At 39.1% G+C, this 21,855-nt stretch overlaps 1 long non-coding RNA gene across 3 annotated transcripts in view; it reads left to right on the forward strand.

Annotated features, from left to right (window-relative positions):
- The first annotated feature begins 2,194 nt into the window (after window positions 1–2,194).
- LOC147998778 (uncharacterized) overlaps window positions 2,195–21,855 on the forward strand; it is a 35,401-nt gene continuing 15,740 nt past the window's right edge. Inside the window, exons 1-3 of one of the 3 annotated variants that reach the window (XR_015644291.1) lie at window positions 2,233–2,302; window positions 3,407–3,735; window positions 5,116–5,899. This is a non-coding gene — a long non-coding RNA (uncharacterized LOC147998778). Of the gene's footprint in view, window positions 2,303–3,406; window positions 3,736–5,115; window positions 5,900–21,855 lie in introns of those variants that run through there. The other 2 variants (XR_015644292.1, XR_015644293.1) reach the window with 2 other exon arrangements.

Consider the following 21,855-nt stretch of genomic DNA (forward strand, 5'->3'; position numbering starts at 1 on the left):
GCCCTGCTGAACTCCTGGGAAAGTAACAGACATCTTCGAAAAGATTATTTTATACATTTATTTCTGTTTTGGTAAACTTTCAGTCACTCTTTTTTAAATCAATTTGAGATTTCTAAATAAATTTTTTAAAAGCTTCACAAACTTAACATCTTAAATGTAAATCTATAACCTGACCTTAAGACCTAGGGTTAAATTGTGCACTAATGGTGAGGGACAGAACTATCTGTTCATAATGGTGGGCAGGAAGACTTTGAGTTTTCTACTGAATATTTAACCAGAGGATTGGGGGGGGGAGGGTACATAGATATTCATAGCCAGGAAGATCTTATGCTTCTGAATATTTTGCCTCATTTAGTATTTGCTCTTGTGTTCACTAAGGTTATGCATTTTACAAGTAAACATAGAAATTATTGGTTGATTAATTTCCCATCAAGCTCATTTCATCAAGAATCACTCCCACTAGTTTTAAAGTCACCCTCCTATTTTCAAACAATTTTAAACTGATACTCAGTTTATGGTTCTCTCTTTTCTTATTCTAAAATGTACTTTGGCAAAGCAATTCTTATATTCAGAAGATGACTTGAAAGTTATGGCAATAGGACACTGCTATTCAGAATAAAAATCCTACGGAAATAGACTGACAACTAGGACTTCAGTGATGCCTTGGAAGTAGGATGGGGAAGGGCCAGGATGGGCTGGACTGGTAACCTATGAATGTCAGGTTGAAAGAAGACAGAAAACTCTAGAAATGTTTCCACATTCTTATTTAGCTCTTTGGCAAGAGTGACACTATTTATTGATAAGGTTTTTTTGAAAGAAGATAATAGGTTCATCTATGAACCTTGATTTTAAGTGTCCACAGGATATTCATCTGCAAAGATGAATATTGTTTCACTTTCAGGAGAAATGGGGAAGGTCAAAAAATGAGACAAAGAACTTTGCTCAAGGCAAAAAAAAAAAAAATCCCGAACAACTCCAGTCATCCTTGAAATAGTCTGAGAACAAATTAGGTATGCCAAGACAACTGGTTATTTCCACACTATAATTATTTCTCCGGATGCTGCTTAATGGAACATTTGGTTATCCTAAAAAATATCATATTTTGGTGTTTTAATTAACAGTAACATATTATTGCTTAGCTAGAAACTTAAACAATTTTGAAATAATTAGATTCAGAATATTGAAACCTTTCTGACAATTAAAGTCATAATTCATTTCTGCTCACTTAGGCACCTGGAGTGAGATGGGAAAGGTAATTATATTCGTTGTAAATTTACATGCCATGCATATCCGCGTAAGCGTTCTGCAGGAAAGTGTTACAGAAAGACACAGGTGCCTAAATTAATAAACATTAGGAAATCAGCAAGAGAATTAAACTACACTAGTTATTGTTTCCAAACTAATTATTTAATAATTGAACATCTCTATACACCTGGTCCCAAATCAAAGGATTTCATGACCTCACGGGGCCCTGGGTTCATATTTGATCATTTAATATCAAATTTACATAGTGCAGGGCAGTGAACTGGGTAGTTGTTAGAGGACAATTTAAATTTCCCTGAAGTTCTTCGGAAAGTTCACAAATCAAAACACTCAGACTTGTAAAGCAGGGGTGTAATTAATTGTTAAGAAGCCTGTTAGTACAGTACTACAAGTCTGAGAACAAACAAAGCATGTGTATGTTCAGGGCTCTGCACAGAAATTTGAAAGCAGCATTAAATGATATCCACGGGCTTGATGTAACATTGTACTGTCTCACCTTTGGGACAACACTATCTCCTTTTTGACAGTCTCTATAAAGGTGCCCTAGGATCACTCAGGCCTTTAATTTCTCCTTCAAGTGTTAGCATGTCAGTGTGAGAAATTTCACCAGAGTCTTTGCTCATAGCAAAGCTTCAGAGTTAGTATGTATCAAGTTGTATCAAAAAAGTCTATTGCTTTCATTCTTGTCTAGAATTATTAAAAACATAAGATAGAGGCTTAAAATAATGTTTTTATTTTGCATTACATCTAATCCACAGTAAACGAGGCATCTGCTAAATATTTGTTGACAAATTAATAACAAATGGACGAAAGAGTTAACAAATTATAATGAAAGCATTGGTTAATGAATTCATAGAGTTCTTTCCTGGCTCCACGGCAGCAGTGGATGAAGTAATGACGAGTTAAAGATTAACTTAGCCCTAAGAAATGTATAACAGCCATCCCTTGTGGATTGGCTGGTTGTCATCTAATAAACTCCCAATTTCTGGAATATAAAGAAGAGGAAAGGTGGGCTTGCTCCGGCTTAGTAAAATCCAAGGTAAGGAATGGCTCTTGAACATTTACTATGATGTTGACCAGTAACTCAACCCAAGGAGAACTAAACATAGGAAACTCAGAAACCGTTCCTAAGTCATGAGTTATAGGTTATATATTATTTCATTAAAGTTTAAAAATTAAACTTTAGTAAAGTGTTATGTGTGCTACTCCACCTAATGTGCGTGCTAATGTTTACGAATACCATCTTGATTCTTTACCATGAAATTAATGATTCAATTTTATTCAACAGAGGAGGCCACTGGGAATTAGAGACATCAACTTCCTTCAAGGGAGACTAGTGTATTCAGAAATGATAGCATTGCCACTGTACCCACCTCACCACAATAGCTCCTATTTTTCAGTAGGAAGCAGATGTTAGAACATGGCATTAGCTCAAAGAACAAAATCTGTATTTTATTAGATTAACCAAGTGCTAAATAACTCATGCCTAGATTATCCATAGATGAGGTGATATTTAACTGAGCCCTTTAAGGAAAGCAAAAAAATAAGAGGAAATTATTCCTAGGTGGTACAGAGACAAAGAACAATCATAATTTTTTTCACAACAAAAGTATGGCTTTCCTCTTGGTCCTGTGAAGGCTCCTTTCCCCAGTGTAGGGGAATGCCAGAGTGTTGAGGTAGGAGTGGGTGGGTGAGTGGATGGATGGGAGTGGGTGGATGGGTGAGTGGGAGTGGGAACATCTTCATAGAAGCAAGGAGAGGGTGGGAGCGTGGGAGAGGGGGTAAAAGGGATAACATTTGAAATGTAAATACATAAGTTATCCAATCTTTTTTTTTAAAGTTCTGTCATTTTCCCCCTCCCGGTCTGCCCTCTGACTGTTCCTCATCCCACATCTCCTCCCCCATCATCAGCAGGATGTCCCTAATCCCCCATCCCCCACCCCACCAGATCTCCCCACTCCCGAGGTCCTCAAGTCTCTTGAGGGTTAGGTGCATCTTCTCTCACTGAGACCAGAAAAAGCAGTCCTCTGCTGGATTTTCTTTTTCATTTAATATGTGGGTTATCTGACAGTAAGCTTCTAAAAGTAATAAGTAATTAGAAATCAATATATATTTTTCATCTGGTGCTCATAATTGGAATAAGGGCATCCTCTAGGAAAATAAATCTACCTCATCTGGGAAGAAAACCACCCAAGCCATCCCATGGTTGGGCAAGAGAAGGAGCAATAAGAGATCAGGATGTGTAAGTCCAGAAAGTAGATAGAGCTCCCTTGCTGCTGCTGTTGCTGCTGCTGCTGCTGCTGCTGCTGCTGCTGCTGCTGCTGCTGCTGCTGCTGCTGATGATGATGATGATGATGATGATGATGATGAAGAAGAAGAAGAAGAAGAAGAAGAAGAAGATGATGATGATGACGATGGCAATGACAACAATGATGATGTTGATCTTCTCAGTCCACTTTCCACTTAGAACATGTATGTATTTATTTATTTTTTTGTTCTAGCTGAAAATAAAGCATGGTGACTGACAGTTGTAGCTGTGACCTCATGTGAACTCCCCCTGCAAAATCACAGAGACCCAAACAGCTGTGGTTAGGAGCAGAGATAATTCAGAAGGCATTTCTCCTCATCAACAGTAATTATCACTATAAAACATTCACAGCATTAGAAATCACAACACGATTAATAAGTCGTCATCTCTAAATTTAAATTGAACTTAAATAAAAATGCAATTTTTCTCCTTCTGGACTCCTTGTTCTGTCGTTCAGACAAGGCAATCAGTGTCCTGACCTTCCTCTTGCCTGGTTAGAGCTGGTTAGAGCCTTGCCGTCTTTGTAACTAAGAACAGGATAAGATTTTGACTTAACTTCTGATCCTCCTGTGTTTACCACCAGGGTAATGGAATTCTACAGGAGTGTGCCATTATACATGGTTACATACAATGTTATAATCCAATTTGTCAATCCATGGATCCATGGTAGCATCCTATCAATGAAACTGTACCCTCAATCCTGTTGTTGGTCACAGTCTATATGATCTGAGTCCAAGCATGCCTGGAACACTAGACCTTCTTGCCTCAGTCACCGGTATGCTAGGATTTCAGGTGTGAACCACCAGGCACAACTGTTTATTACTCCGTGACGTTGACACTTGAGTCACTAGTTTTAAGACTATGTCAAATAGATTGGTGGGTAAGTAGATATGAGACAAAATGAATTGTGGGAACAACCTTTAAGCATATGTCAAATAGATAGGATAGTCAAACCGGTAAGTAGAAGAAAATATGGATTATGAGGATAGAAATTCTCAAATAACATCTATTGAGAATAAAATGAAAGAATAGCTTACATATTTTATGTTTATGTATTGAATGTCCATATGTTTCATTATGACATATCTATCACAGGGCAATCTAACTACAATGAAGATTCCTGTCCTAAAACCTCTCATTCTTTTTATTTTTTCTTTTTTCTTTTCTTTTTTTTTTTTTTTTTTTTTTTTTTTTTGGAGCTGGGGACCGAACCCAGGACCTTGTGCTTGCTAGGCAAGCGCTCTACCACTGAGCTAAATCCCCAACCCAAAACCTCTGATTCTTAAATGTGATATAATCTTAAGATAATGAAAGAATGAGGACATCCATTAGTATTCTTTTTTTTTCTCACAGTAAACTTAGGTCAAAATCATTGACATATACAGCATTGGTTAATTTGTCTTTGAATCCAATTAGCATTTAATGTGTAATAACGAAAATTTCTCATTTCTTCCTAATAAATAAAAAATGTTTCTAATTTACATATACATACCAATGAAGTCAGTAGTTCCGATGACTCAAAAGGATGCTTTCTGCATTTACAGGCTGAAATCTTCTACATGCTGTGTGTACCTGTATGCAGGCCATGTTCTCTCCTCCCTTGCAGTCTCCCTCTCCAGCCACCACCATGCTGAGCTGAACTGAGTTGTCTTATCGTGATGGTGTAAATTGAGGACTTTGCTCAGGATATGTCTTCTGTGATGTCAAATGGTGAGCCGAATGACGCTAAACATCTTCTATCCGTTCCTTGTCGTATATTATGAACTTCTAATATGTCCCTTTGTTCAATTCATATGTATATGCCCTCACTTTGTTCCAAAATAAGAGATCTGGAGAAAACATGTGTTCTGCAAGCTCCTGCAATATCTTGTAAGCTCCTTTCAAAACTTATTTTACTTTTATTTATTTTGTGTGTACCTGTGTGCAGGCATGGTCATGTGTATACAGAGAGGTCAGAGTGCCAGCCTACATTCTCTCCTTCAACTACGTAGGTCCTGGGTATCAAATTCAAGCTGTCAGCACTCAGAGGAGCCATCACAACCCACTGAGCCATCGTCCTAGCCTATGTAATTTTCTTATACATGTGTGACCTTTGATAGTTTTATAAGTCTATGAACGCTGTCACAATGATTAGAACTTACCAAACATTTTGTGGATTTTTTTTAGTTTTTTAAATGAAAAACTGTGGTGAGATCTTAATCTTTGGTGTTTGCACCCTCAAACTCCCAGTTCAAGGTTGAAGACCCGAGAAAATAATATATTCCTTCATCAGAAAGATGGGGCCAAAACTATGGAACAAGACAAAAAATATATTCAATTCTATCATCAGGCAGACCTGTAACTTTAATTTTTTCAAACACATATTTTTAGTGATGGTTTTTTAAACACTTTAACCTCTCTTGTAGCCTGCCACCCACCAGAGGAAGTGGAAAATAAAGGATAGGGTGGAAGTAGTCCTACTATGAAAGGTTCTTTGTCTTGTCTGGAAATCAGCAGTTCAGTTCACAGGTTAGCAGCGGCAGTTGAATCCACTCACAAACAATTTATGGCTATACCAGCAGTTCAGTTCAGTAGAGTGGGGTTAGCAAACAGGATTCGGGAGTGGTGGCAGGACCTAGCAGAGGTAGCGAGGCCTCAGCCTCAGCTCAAATGAACAGGAGAGACCAGTAGGAACAACAGAAGTTCTTGCCTGTGCCTTTCTCAGCAAAACAAAGATCAGCGAAGATGCAAGACCAACAAGCATTTCACAGCTAACTCTATAAGCAAGCCTGGCTCAGCCTACATCACTATCTGTCATTTTATACACCTGCCAAACATCACATGTTCTCCGCAAGTCTTGTCTTGCCTCGGGACATGCATTACCTCAACACATGCATCTGTCTAAGCTGTCATTACTTTACCAATCAGCCCATGTCTTCAGAAACACCAAAAACTTCACAGCATACCACACCAGAAGATATTTTTTTTTGGTGTATTTCTCTCTATTGAGTCCTGACAAATGCAGCTCAGCTACGCAATGTAAAGCAGACCAGTACATGGGTGTTGTTAGCAAAGAATCCTTCACCACGTGTCCTTCCACGTGTTTGCTTTAGCAGGCCATCCTTTCTCTTGTGTCTACTTCAGCTAAATGTTCCTTCATGTGTTTTCCCATCCAAATCGCTTTCCAAAGAACCCTTGTTTCCACTTCTTTCTTTCTTTAATTGGGATGATTGCACTATCCTACACAATATTTTTTTGCATCTTTGAAAGAGTTGCTTTAAAGATACATCTCCATAAACAGATTGCAAAATGAAACACAGGAGAAAATGTCTGGATAGAAAGAGACAGTTCTCAACCTGTGGGTTGTGACCCCTTTGGAGTTTCATGGGGGTTACCTAAGACCATCAGAGAACAGATATTTACATTACAATTCATAACTTTAGAAAAATTATAGTTATGAAGCAGCAAAAACATAATTTTACGATTGGGGTTCACCATAAGAAAAAGAACTATATGAAAGAGTTGCACCATTAGGAAGGTTGAGAACCACTGAAAGAAGTTCTGTATTTATTCTAAATATTTTGAATATTTTACTATTATTACATTTTAAGAAAGTATGCCTACTAATTTATTTATTCCCTATAACTGGTAATATATGGGGGGAATCAAAATTTATTCTCTTGGTAATATGATATTTTTCTCCTATTGGCAGAGGTTCCCAAACTTAACTAATGGTAAAGAAGAGAAGGTGACTGGCATGGCCCAGTTTAGAAGGAACACAAATTCTTCAAAAATATAAACAAACAGAATACATCAAGGCTGCATGTTGAACTGGCGTCATTAGGATCCAGTTGTCTTTGTTTCTCCCACCACATCTGTATCCCTTTTCATTTTTTCCACTCGCCTCCTGCTTGGGATAGACTATGGTTTATCCCTATCTACATTCAAATTGAAATCTGGTTGTCACTGTGGCAGGGTTAGGAGGTGGGACCTTTAACAACTGACTTATAAAGACTCAGTCCTCATGAATGAGTTGGGCTACCCATGAATTAGTGCACCACCCCAGGGATTCCTTAGGCGTACAAATGAGCTCTTCCTACTCTGCTCACTCCGGTCACTCTGTGATCTTCACTACCATGTGGTAATGTGAGAACAAGACTTGTACTTTAAATCAGGACCATACTCTTGACATTCCCAGCCTCTAGAACTATAAAATAATGGGGTCTCTACTCTTCTTTTTAATTTTAAAAATATTTATTTATTTACTTACTTATCTATCTGAAGAAGAGGTATACATACTATAACATGCTTGTCCATGTGAAAGGAAATTTTGGGGTATTTTGTTATCTCCTTTTACTCTGTGAGCTCTGGGGATCAAACCCATATTGGCTTGGTGGAAGTTACCTATTAAGCTATCTCATCACCCTACAGCCTCTACCGTTTATAATTTTTCCTGATGCAAGAGTTTTTAAACAGTAATGGGACAGAAAGAGACCTCCACTTGCTACTCGGGTTGCACTCAGACCTTCACAACAATGAACTCATAACCCAGCTACTGTTAGCACCTCCATGACCCACTGCTAGCTCACTCAGCCAGTACCTTCTCCTGACCCTCTTGCCTTTTTCTAGCAAAAGTTAAAGAGAGCGTACAATCCGTTATACAGAAATTCTAAACCCTTCTCAGGAGTCTGGATGGTCCCAACCTTGTCGTTAGCTTGGAAATACAACTTCTTTGTTGAGGACGATACAAGAAGAAAGCTTCAGGTGTAAATTGCTTTTTTTTTCGTATCAAGTCATCAGTGTGGATTATGTTTTATTGTCTGTATAATGCATCCTGTTGCCCGATGGCGGTATGTTTTATTTATTTATTTTTTTAGCATGCGGAGCTCATGAAGCTGGGGTTGTAACCGATGGCCCCAATTGTAAGGTGGATTTGTAATAACGAAGTGTAATCTTTCTTGTTTCCGTTATCAGTGCTACTCAGACTACTGGTCCTACACGGGAAGGAGGGCACAGGCACAAGCAGTTTTGAATTCAATCGGCATCATTTATGAACAGTTGACCTTATGCAAATCATAAAGCTTCTCAGAGCCTCAGATTCCTCACCAGTTACATGTGCTCAGCAACATCTTTATCGCGAGGTGTTTTCAAAGGCGTCGTTGTGTCATGTAGATTTACCGCAGTGTGGTCCCTGAAAGAAACGCTTTGCAACATTATCTGTTCATTACTTCCTAATCTTTTTTTTCCCTTTGTTTCTGCTATGTTGCCCTGGGTTACGTGGCAGTGTAAGTAATATGGTAGGCTCATAGAGTCAAAGTCTCTCAGTTTTAAATAGCAATGATGTTTCATAGAAGATGGTAACTTGGTATATGTTCATACACTCCATGCTGAAAGTATATGCCAGGAATGGGAAAGTTAACAAATACACTGCCATCCTTGCCTACTTCAAGTTTGAATCTGGTTAAAAGTAGGTAAAATAATACACATGAGAAGATACTGCAGCCATAAGTAAAATCATGGTAAGGAAACTGGCAGTGTGGATGACAGTATTAGCACAAGTCATGGAGGCTTCACTGGGAAGACATCCAGACAGAGATGGCGATGCAGGAAAATGTTAGCACGTACAGAAGTAGCAGGAAGTCTGGCATTGAATAATAAAGGTGGTGACTTGGAAAACACGAAGCTGGAAAGGTGAACACATTACACCTTGACAGGGACCCAAATTTCACCCTCTTGTTTGAGAATTCTTTATATGATGTATTTTATTTTCCTGTTATTGATGAAAAACTTGAGACAAAAACCCATTAGTTTAAGAAAAAAAAAAAACTTCGAGAATGACTTCACATTTCCGTTTGTCTCTGTTCCTTACTATACATTTTAAGCTCTTACAGAGAGACATACTGTGCAAGTCTCTCCTAGAGAACTGTTTGCACATTTTATCCATGGGCAGATGGAGATGAGGGCGTCAGATACAGTTTGAGCCTGTGCTTTGCCTGCTTGTTGAAAGCGATGTTCTTCTTGGTTTTTCCTTGTTTTCATTGCTGAGGATCAGGCGGGGTCTCACGAATGCTGGACGTAGACTCTACTTCAGAACTCCACTAGACTCAAATAAAAAAAAATCTCTTCCAATCATGTCATCATGTTACATTCATGGGTTACACGGTCAGAGGCTCGGGTGAAAATCAAACACCTGATCTACGGCTGCACTAAGCTTGTCTTCACAGTTTCACTGCTGGCCATGAGTTTTGTTTGTTTGTTATTTTTGTTTGTTTGTTCATTTTTTGTTTCTAACAGATGTCACCATGTAGACTTCTGTCCTGCTAAAATTTTGTTTATGTATAGCCATAGACTGCCGTTAGGACATTTAGCATTCTGCTCTCCCACCCTCACAGAAAAGTGGTCGATTTTCAAGGTAGTAGAGTTGGTATTTGTGTCCTCTGAGAAAGTGAAAAAAATGTCTGCAAAATGCCTTTGGTTCTAATCTCCTTTGGAGAATTTCCTTATGTCCCTCATCCCAATCAGACCCTCAGCCCTGTAACATAAAAGGGTTATAACACATCTCTGTCTTACAGGTTTCCATAGTCTATTTAATTCCAACTAATGCTTTATGAGCAGGTAGCTATCTAGGCATTATGCAAAAATAATTTGAGTTGTGCAAACCTGTAGTGATATTTAACATCTTAGCCTCCCTTCTCTAGGCAGTGACATCTATAAAGAAAAACGACAGCTCTGAAAAGCAGTTGAAACGAAAGAGAATTCATCAACCTTCCTATTAACAGCAAATTTACAGAATGTTTGAAAGTTGCAAGTGAACTCTTAGGGCCATGTTCACAGGGTGGCCTTTAACATGAAATAGATCTGCAGCTGAGCTGAGTCTTTGAGACCAGGTGTTTTAATGAGGTTTTATCCCTTTTGAACAGAGACAAGGAAGGTTAGCCGTATGCTAGTCACTTGATAGTTTTTGACCTGGGAGAAAGTGTTAGGCTGTTAGAACCCACATACTTTTACTCACTCTTCTTCCCTTCGAAAATCCCAAAGAATCCCCTGCATAGGTCACTTGCTGTGACTCCTGATTCTTACCTAGTCCTACAGATAAGGGGCTCTGAACATATCCAAATATACAGTGCCACATTACCAATTCACTTATGTCCCTGACATTTCCGAGGGATCCTCTACTTCTTTGACCTTTTGAACAATAGATTATTTATGTAGGTATTTCAGGAGATGTACAGAACATTAAAATTACTGAAGCGTTTTTGTGGGCTGCTTGGGACATGGGGAGACTCAAGTGTAAGGGAAATACTGTTCTCTTTGGGTTCCTTTTGAAATGGTTTAAATCATCTCCAGAATAAAGGTTACACTAATAAATGTCTCGTTTGTTGTAAACGCTCTAAAATGTGAATACTTCCAAGGAAAATATAAAGCCATACCCAGGAAATGGGCTGTGGTGAGATGCAGTGAGTTGCAATAATTCCACTCTGGGCTTGTGTTTTCATTCTCCTTCCCTTCACCAAGTTCTAAGTGAGAGTAGGGTTTGGCTGAGGAGCCTAGAGTGCTGTTGGTACTGGTGCATTGGACTTTGACAATCACGTGAGCAATGACTCAGAGTGTAGAGTTCATTGTTAAGTGTGGCTTAAAAAGGATGCTGTGAAGGGACTAGAGGTTCATTCCATCCTCTCTTCCTCTCCCATTACAAGTAAGAAATGGTAAACCAGTGAAATGACCCAAATATGCCAAGCCTTCGTATGAGCAGTGCCTGAAATACATGTTGCCTTATATAATTATCTCATCATCTTATCTTTTGCCTTGGACAACAGTGATCTAATGAAAGGTTCATGGTTTTCTTTTTTTTTTTCCTACACAAGAATGTGTTCTCACACGGTGTTTCACTGCTTGTGTGCTTTCATTCTGCCTGCCAGGGGACACCAACTTTAGATAGATTTTGTGGTTGCTGTGAAATCCTGGGTACCTTCCTTTGCCTGACAGTCCCTTTATCCAAGATCATCCAAAATGAGGAAATAGGGCATCAGTTCTATAGGGCTTTTTGTAAAGATTATTAAGGCATAATTACAAAAAAAAAGTAAAAAAGAAAACCTAACAGGAGTTCTTGGCACGGTGATCAATGGCAGTTTGCTCCCTGGCCCCTCCCAAATACGTCTCTAGCTTTTATGGATCACATAGTATTAGATGCTTTCTTATTGCCATGACAGAATCCCTGAAAATAAACAACTCTAGCCGGAAGGTTTGTTTTGGTTCCGTTTTAGAGAAAACAGTTCGCTGTGGCAGGGAAGGTACAGAGGCAAGAGTATGAAACAGCTGTTCATATTTCATCCACCATCAGAAACAAGGCGTAGTTATTGGAAGAATGGTCAGGGCTTACATCATCAAAGACGCCGCCAGTGGCGCGTTTCCTCCAGGGAGGCTTCATTTCCCCCTGGTCTCATAGCCTTACAAACCAGTGTTGCCAACTGAGAAGCAAATGTTCATGCCAGGTCTATTTCCCATTCAAACCACTCCCATATTATATATGCAAAGTGTCGGTTGGTGTCAGGATAATACGTGATTGGACAGTAGAGAGTGGGGGTGGGGACAGAGTTTCTGTAAGGCGGGAGAGAGGAGGAGGAAGACGCGGTCAAGATGGAGTCTTCGGAGGAGGATGGTTCAGATGTGGGTGGGCTAGATTTATTTTATCTTTATCAATTGGCAGTGAATTTGTTGTGTGGACGGATTGCGGACTGAGAATTTAACTGTAAATCTAATTGCTAAGTTACAAGTTTCTGGAGCTTTGATTTCACTGGGTTAGAGAGGACAGTGTGTGAAGAAAATTGATGATAGCAACTGATAGCAGTTGGAGCGTGCAGATCTGATTCTATTGCCTGCACTGGGTGAGAATGGGCAGGGCCCACGGAACGAGATGCGCGCGCGCGTGTGTGTGTGTGTGTGTGTGTGTGTGTGTGAGAGAGAGAGAGAGAGAGAGAGAGAGAGAGAGAGAGAGAGAGAGAGAGGGAGAGGGAGAGGGAGAGGGAGAGGGAGAGGGAGAGGGAGAGAGGGAGGGAGAGAGAGAGGGAGAGAGAGAGAGAGAGAGAGAGAGAGAGAGAGAGAGAGGGGGGGGGGGGGAGAGAGAGAGAGAGAAGCATGGTAACTAGGGAACCTTGTCGAGAGGGCAGCTAAAACGGAGACAACTGAGAGTGGGTGACTTGCGGACCGCGTGGCAGATTCGGCTCGCAGGAACTGATAGCAAGAGATCCCTTTTAATTTTTACTGCAACAGAAAACTATGTGAAACCTACTACATCAAGAATACTACATTTACTTGGGACTTATCTAGAATAATATTAACGTCCTGAATACCGTAGTTAAAAGCCACATTATACAAGAGCTTCTGTCCCAGCCTTGAGCAATCTCTCCTCTAGCTTTCCCTTTTCTTTTTACAACGTCGATGTGTTAAACTAGAGTCTCTCAGATTGTGAGTGCTGTGCCACACTGAGCAATGCTCTTGCCCTCATCCATTTCTCAAGCGGCACTGAGAATTGTTTCTTGCTTTGGTTTTCCCTGCAACATAAGATTCAAGAACAACCCTGTCCTTTATATTTCTTTCTTTCTTTTTTTTTTTACTAAACATCACAAAATTGGATTTTGAATCTTTGGAACATTATTTTCCTTACTTTTTAAAAAAAAATTGTTTACTGTACTTACATTCCAAATGTTGTCCCCTTTCCCTGACCCTCCTCCAAGAGTTCTTCACCCTCCCTCCCTCTCCCTGGAAGCGAGCTCCACACCCTACCCACCACCACATAGCTCAGATTGCCCCCACCATGTTCTGAGGTATCAAGTATCTGCATTATTTGGTGCATCATCTCCCACTGAGGACAGACGAGGCAGCCCTCTGTTATATGTGCTGCAGGCAACGGACCAGCCCATGTGTGCTCTTTAGTTGGTGGCTTAGTGTCTTGAAGTCTTAGGGGTCTGTGTTAGTTGTTGCTATTGGCCTTCCTATGACGTTGCCATCCCCTTCAGCTCCTTCAGTCCTTCCCCTAACTGTCACATGGGGAACCCAGACCTCAGTCTAATGGTTGGCTGTGAGTAGCTGCATCTGTCTCAGTCAGCTGCTGGTAGAGCCTCTCAGAGGACAGTCATGCTAGGCTCCTGTCTGCAAGCACAACATGGTATCAGTAATAATGTTAGGGTTTGGTGCCTGCCCATGGGATAAATCCTAAGTTGGGCCAGTTACTAGATGGCCTTTCCTTCAATCTCTGCTCCATTTTTCTCCCTGTATTTCTTTCAGTCAGGTACAATTCTGGGTCAGAAAATTTGAAGGTAGGCTGGGGATGCCATTTCTACACTGGAGGTCATATCTATCTACTGGAGATGGTCTCTTCAGGCTCCATGTCCCCACTGTTGGGCATTTTGGTTAAGGTCACCAGCACTGATTCCTGGGAGTTTCTCACATTCCAGTTCTCTGGCACTTGCTAGAGGCTCCCTCAGGCCCCCACACCACACAGCTGCATATTTCCATTCATTCTTCTGACACCTCTGGGCCTCTCACCTGCCTCCTCTATGCCTGATCCGGTCCCCTTTCCCTCCCCTCCTCCTCTCCCACCCATGTCCCTCCCTCTATCTGCCTCCCATGATTATTTTGTTCTCCCTTTTAAGGGGGACTGAAGCATCTTCATTTGGGCCTTACTCCTTTTTAAACTTCAGATGGTCTATAAGTCATACCATGGGTATTCTCTAATATCCACTTATCAGTGAGTACATACCATGCGTGTCATTTTGGGTCTGTATCATCTTATTCAACATGGTGTTTTCTACTTCCATCCACTTGCCTGCAAAATTCATGATGTCCACATTTTTAATAGCAGAGTAGTATTCCATTGTATGAACGGACCACATTTTCCATATAGTCTACAATTCTCCCAGATAATCTGCATGATCCATGAAATTCATCTCCTCTCTAGAATAGTTTTAAAAGTCAGTAAAATTTAGTAACATTTTGCATGGATGAACCTGTCCAGTAAATGATTTAAATCTCAGGATCTTTGCTATGATAGTGACTTGGTGTATGCATATCTAGTTCTCTTGGACACGTTTATGGCACCTAATAGTAATGTAGAAAAAGTATGGTGTCTTCTTGTTGCTGTTGTTTGCTTGTTTGTTTTGTTTTACTTTGCTTAAAGACAACAAATCAACAGACAGGCTAGTTGATGCGTGTGATGAAAATAAAAAGAGAGCTCTGGCAGTACATCCAGAGCTACGTTCCCGCCTAAAGTACAACATAATAGTTTCATCACGAGGAGTCGTGGTGGTAGTAGTTTCCTCAAACTCACTCTGGATAGATTCTATCAATCTGCATTGTAAGAATACTGCCCATATGCCATCTATCTTCATGTGTAGAAGAGGCTTTATATGCATTGCAGTGTGGACATGAAGATGGTAGGGGGCCCTTTTATTCTTTATGTATGCTTAAGAGCTTTCTGTGCTCCTCATGGCATGGGAACAATTGGGTAAGTGACTGAAGAGCATGAATGAGCCCTGAGTCCTCTTAGATTCTACATCCTGAACACATAGAATAATGCCATGTCTGGCACTCAGTAGAAACAACTGTTGCAAAGGTTCTTTTTTTATTCTTTCAGTGCCATCTGGGAACTCAATGCATTCATTATGAGTCCAAAGAAAATGTAATCTGACATATAGTAAAATGAAGTGACTTAGTCAAGAAGGCAAGAGATATTACAGAACACAATAGCCATCTTCAGTCATTTGAGAAAATGCTACACTGTAAGAAATGATAGTGTCTTACAGAATTTAAATGGAAATAAGAAATGCTACAGACACTCAGTATAGTTTAATGTTAGAAATTCTTTCTTGTGTTGGAGAATGTTTTCACAGGATCAGCAACTGTGCTTCTTACGTTTCTTAAACTGCTTAGAGCAGCAGGCACACATGGTGAGTGTCAATTGATAATTATTGACCAACATAATGAAGAATTGAATGAGTGAATGAATGAGACAATAAGATAACCTGGCGATTAGAGGTGTGTCTTCCTATTCAGTTGAACCACCTTCTCCTAAAAGTTCCAGGAGTCAAAAGACAGAATCTGATAAAAGCTAGATGACCTTTAGGGATATGTTTATCACTCAGATGCTTTTGGTATGATTTTGCATTTTGTCATGGGTTATTATGCTTTTCCTAATTTTCCATCATGAAGCTCCTCTCCATTTACATCAGCATTACTATGTTCTGCTCTATTAGTCTCTTAATCTCTTTGCTAATCCCCATATGTTGCTGCATCATTTAATTAAGGGCTACGGTGTTGTGCGGCAGAGGCTCAGACAACATCCATTCCCACTGTGAGCACACCCAGGATGTGCGAGATGGAGTGCAGATTGCTTTGGAAGTATCCGAGAAAACATGGCCTAAATTACATACTTAGTAAACATTTTATGAAAGAGACACTAGTGGGCATCAAACAGCATTAAGTTCTTTGAACTGATGTCACCCTTTCAGAATGTGTTAATCACAAAAAGGTACAGATTAAAATTACTGTTTTAAAATCCTAGTATTTTGCTGTGCCCACAGAGTGATAAGAATGTACTATAACTGATTACCTTGCTAAGTCTTTGAGTAATCATGTGACTCTGACAGTCCCTTTCACCATTCAAAATCCTTGCCAAAAAAAAAATGAAGACAAAACACGTCATAATTTAATTTTCTCTTGCCACTTACAAAGCACTGTTAAATATTGTCAAGAAGTAAATATAATGCTTCTACAACCTTCTATGGTAGTTTAAATGATTATGCATTTACATTATAAGCTATAGAAAACCTGTAGACCAAATGTTGGCATAATTTTAGAGATTGTAAAATGATCTGCAAATTTTTAACATAGAAAGAACTCAATTTTTTTGTAAGATCTCTATGGGTAATTCAGTCTTCTTTAACACCAAATATGTGCTATGAAATCTGATGAACGACTCAGTACAATTTTACTGATGTAAGACTTTTTTAAAGCAGGATATATATATATATATATATATATATATATATATATATATGTATGTATAAAATACATAGCATGTATTTTAGCAGAATACACAATGCTGTGTTACAACTAGACTCAACACTTAGAAAAATGGAGAAACATAAAGCCACCAACTGACCTAATTAAAGGACATGAAAACCATCCCATTAATAATAATAAATATCTAACATACTGACCTTCAATATGACAAAATATGAAACAAATTATCAGAAGGGTATAGCATACTCCCACTTCAGCTCTAGCACTTGAAAGATAGGGCATCATCACTTCCACAGCAAGTCAAGGCTGCAGCAGTAGGGAATAGCAACTTTACCAGGGATTCTTTGTGGCTAGTGTTTGGAGGACACGTACTCTGAATTCTAGGCAGACGGGTGAATCTAGAGAATCAAGATCAAATGTGCATACCAAGAGCAGAGGTTGCTGGAAGGGCTGAATGGTAATTTTATGGAATATCTAGAAGCGGATGCTTGACTAGTCTTGATGAATCCTCTATGTTCATGTGCTTAAGAACACAAATATCACCAAGCCCCCATGGCAAGGCTATAAGATACATGGTTTTGGCAAAGAGAAAAGATGCAAAGCCACCATGGACATGTACAGAGTCTCCTCTCTACCTCTACCCAGTGAGGGAAAAAAGTACAGCTTGTCTCAGAATCATGAAAAGGGTGACAGTCCCCTCCATCTGGCCACAGACAGTCTTGTTCTGTCATCTAACTTGGCTTGAGAGAACTAAAAAAGAAAGCATATAATTAATGAATTAATGATTCTAACAAGGAAAAATGACACATTCACACATAAGAGTGAGTGAATAAACAAAAGTTATCAATATCATGATGACACATGTAAAGAATATACATGATGGCTATATCAATAATGCAACATAGCTCAAAGAAGAATTGCCATGAACACTGGTTAATGGGAATATTCTATGAAGAACTATAAAGAGAATAATCAATGGCAAAAGACAGCAGCAAAAAGCTGCAATTCTAAAAGGTGTCACGTGGGCATAATTAGAATATTTGTAAAGGAGAAGTGAGGGCAAAGAAATATTTGAAGCAATAATGAATAATGGCAAATAATTCTCCAAGACTAATGACATCTAAAAGACCAAGAAGGATGGAACCCTCCCTAACCTATATCCCACATGTTATGTTCAAACACACAAAATCAACCCCAAAAAGTTACTAAGAAAGTTAACTGAGAGGAGGAAATCTGACCTACAGACTGAAAAGAGTAAGACTCATTGACTCCCCATAAATCATGGAAGCAGCAGAGGACAGAGTTAAAATAATTGCTGTGAGAGAGAGAGGGGGGAACAGACAGACAGACAGAGAGAATAACCTAGAGTTATAAAACAAGCCAAATGATGCTTCAAAAGCAAAAAAGGAAAGACCTTCTTAGATACACAAAAGATTGAGGTTTGCAGCAGTAGACTGGCCTTACAAGCAACATCAAGCGATTCTTCTCAGGCAGAAAGAAAATAGCATAGATTATGAGCTTCTTAAAATGTATACTCTTAACTTAGTGCAATCATTATTTTTAACATAAAGAAGAGTCAGCAAGAGAATGAGAGGAGAAGGACACCTGTGTTCACAGAAAAATGCTTACTTAAAACTAGAGAAGTCTGAAAAAAAGAAGTAAAATTGTCAAGGATGAAACAGAAAACGGTTACAAGAAAACAAGCTTTATATTGACCTGACAGTGAGTGTTAAAACCACCTTAGATGTAAATGCTATGCCAATGTGAAGAGAAATTTTATTCCTTTTAAATGCTATCTACCAGACATTCACAGTAAAAAAGAGTTTGATAAGTTCAAAAGAATAAAGTTGTACCACACTAGCACCCATCAAAAGAAAGCTGAGATGTTTATTTCTGCCACACTTTAAAAACAAAAAAAAATTGGTCTAAGATAGAGCATAACAGGACTATTTATATCAATGCATCTCTAATACACCAAAATTGTAAATCGGGCTGCATTGACCAAAGAGCAGCAAACTGTATGGGGCAAAGCAGGATACTTAGGAAAAAAAAAAAAGGAACAGCTCCAGCTCCGAGCTATTACAGTTAGAGATTTCAACATCTCCCATCAGCAACTGATAGGTAGACCAGTCAGAAAATCAATAAGGTCACACTTGACCTGAACAGCACTATCCATCAACTTGATTTAATTGCTGCTTCTAGAATAGTCCTTCTAAGGAAAGAAAACACCATCTTCTCGAAGCTCTCATGGAATATTCAAGATGGAACACATTCCAGGCCACAAATTCAAATTCAGAGATATAAAAGGATAGAGGGACGCTCAGAGTTTAAGTACGGACCGATCTTGAAGAGGACCAGCATTTGGTTCCCACCAACCATAGTAGGTGACTCATAACAGCCCTTGACTCCACTTCCTGGGGATTGGACACTGTTTTCAAGCCTCTGGGGACGCCTATTCTCAGGTGCACAGCTATATACTTAAATTGGTATCTTAACGAAGTATAAATGTATATAAAGTACAGGAAGAATAGGGGGAAGCATTTGCACACACAGTTACACATATATCTATCACTATCTATGTCTACATCTACGTCTACATCTACGTCAATGTCGATGTTGTCTATGTCTATCTCTCTCTATCTCTCTATCTCTCTATCTATCTATCATCTATCTACACACACACACACACACACACACACACACACACACACACACATGCTAGATGTGACAGTGTGCATTTCCAACCTCAGTTCAGTACTAGAGAGGGAAGTAGAGAAGTAGATGGATTTCGCGATTTCACTGACCAGCCAGTTTGGCCAGTCATAGTTTCAAGTTCAGAAATGTTTGTTTGTTTATTTGTTTCAATCTAGGTTTTTCTTTTCTTTTATTTCTTTCATTCAGTCTGTCTCTTTTTCTTCCTTCCTTTGTTATTCTTCTCTCATATATTATAGACCTATCATCTTTTCTCCTCTCTTCTCTCAATCCCTCTTCCCCCCTCCCCTCCCCCACCAATCCACTCATACTCTATTTTACTTTAGAAAAAGTAGACTTCCTAGAGTTATCACCAAACATGGCATCTCAAATTACAATAAGACCACATACTTCCCTTTACATTGAGGTTGGACTAGGCAACACGGTAGGAGGAAAAGGATCCTGAATGCAGACAGAGTTCGAGACAATCCCTGCTCAGACCATTAAGATTCCCATAAAAGGAACAAGCTAGTTAACTCTAACATATATGTAGAGGGCCTAGTTCATATCCATTCAGGCTATGTGATGTTGACTCAGCCTCTTTGAGCCCCAAGAGCACAGGATATTTGAATCTGTGGGATTTCTTGTGGTGTTCTTGAGCCTTTTGGCCTCTACGATCCTTCCTCCCATTCCCCTTCAAGATTCCCCAAGCTCTACCTAATTTTGGTCTCTGGATCTTTGCATCTGTTCCTCTCAGTTGCTGAATAAAACCTCTCCTTGGACAAGTGACAGCTTACGCTACTCAGGACATAGAACAAAAAGAAGACTCCTCCATTGCTGGTGGGAGTGAAAACTTGTACAACCACTTCGGAAATCATATAATCATTTCTTAGAAAATTGGCATCTACCTCAAGACTCATTTATACCACTCCTGGGCATATAGCCAAAGGATGCTCCATCCTGCCATGGTGACACTTGCTCAAATATATTCATAGCAGCATTATTTGTAATAGCCAGAAACTGGAAAAAAACTGTGGTGTCCCTCAACAAAAGAGTGAATAGAGAAAATGTGGTACATTTAGACAGTAGAACATCACTCAGCTTATGAAAACAGCATTATGAAATTTGCAGGCAAATGGGTAGAAATAGAAATAATCATGCTGAGTGAGGTAATCCAGAGCTAGAAAGAAAAATACCTAATGTATTCTCTTGTAAGTGGGTATTAGATGTAAATCGTGCTACAGTCCACAGGCTTGGAGAAATCTGTGTCAAAACTAAAGTGGGAAATGATTGTGGAAAGCACTTGACATCAACTTCTACCTTCCATATGAACACTGACATATGTGCATGTGTACCCATATTCAAACGTCTGAACAGCAATATGAACACACACACACACTCACACACACACACACACACACACACACACACAGCTGGAATAGGGAAATCAGTGATGAGAATATATTGTATGGAAAGAAATTATTTCCAATACACTTTGAAATTAAAAGAGTGAATCAGGTAAAAATCAAATGAAATGGTAATGAGGTGGCAGGGAAGTTGATTCACAATTGCCATTGTATAACTTGGCAATTATAGTTACTAAGAGTGTATTACAGAGTTGAGAATTGCTGAGAGAATATTTTACACTTTTATATCAAAAGGATATATGTATGAGATGACATTAATGTTAGTTAACTTGGGTTATCCATGCCACGATCTATACATAGTTTAAATAGTATATGATACAATGAAAACCATAGAAATTTAAGAGTAAATTAAAAGCAAAAGAGGAAATGGGTACTGCTGTAATTACCAAGTCATTGTACCAAAGAAATGTCACACAGGTAACTCTACTAAATATAGGGGGGAAAATCCTTAACAAAATGTTTGAACAAATCCATAATTGGTTAAAAAATAAAATAAAAAAACAACCATACAACACAATCAATTTAGGTTCATTCCAAGTATTTAGAGCTGAGTCAACATTTAAAAAGCAAGTGAGTGCAACTAATGAAGAAAGCCATAGGATCACATCAACTGGACACAACACAATTAACAGAATCCACTGTCTTGAATTCATGAGGAAAACTCTTAGCAAACTGCCCACAAAGATGGAGCCATGACATCCTGATAAAGAACATCTAAAGAACCCTGCAGCTAACATGGTCCTTGCTGCCATGAAGCTAGGTGCTTCTCCTAAGAAAGGAAGCAGGACACCTGTTCTCCGGGTGCTTAACAGTGCCCTGAAATCCAGGCAATATCAGAAGAAGAGGGAGAGCATGGAGTTGAAAGGAACTGAAACTTGCGTTGTAAATAACATGAATCAAACCTTACGGATTAAAAATTGGCAACAGTAACACTGTAAAAAAAAATCAGCAACTATAGAAGGCTAGAAGATAGGGAATTAACATGCAAACTCTAACTGGCTTCCCATGACTGAATGACCAGACTTTTCATACATATTTACAACAGCACCAAACTGAATGGGAGGGAAACCCTTATAATAAAAACTCCAGCAGCCTAATACTACCTGGCATAATACACAAAATAATAGTAGCAATAATAAACAAACTAAGAGCCACATAATATAACCT

The sequence above is a fragment of the Rattus norvegicus genome, chromosome 19 (genome assembly GCF_021556685.1).
Source record: "Rattus norvegicus strain SHRSP/BbbUtx chromosome 19, alternate assembly SHRSP_T2T, whole genome shotgun sequence".
Classification (NCBI taxonomy): Eukaryota; Metazoa; Chordata; class Mammalia; order Rodentia; family Muridae; genus Rattus; species Rattus norvegicus.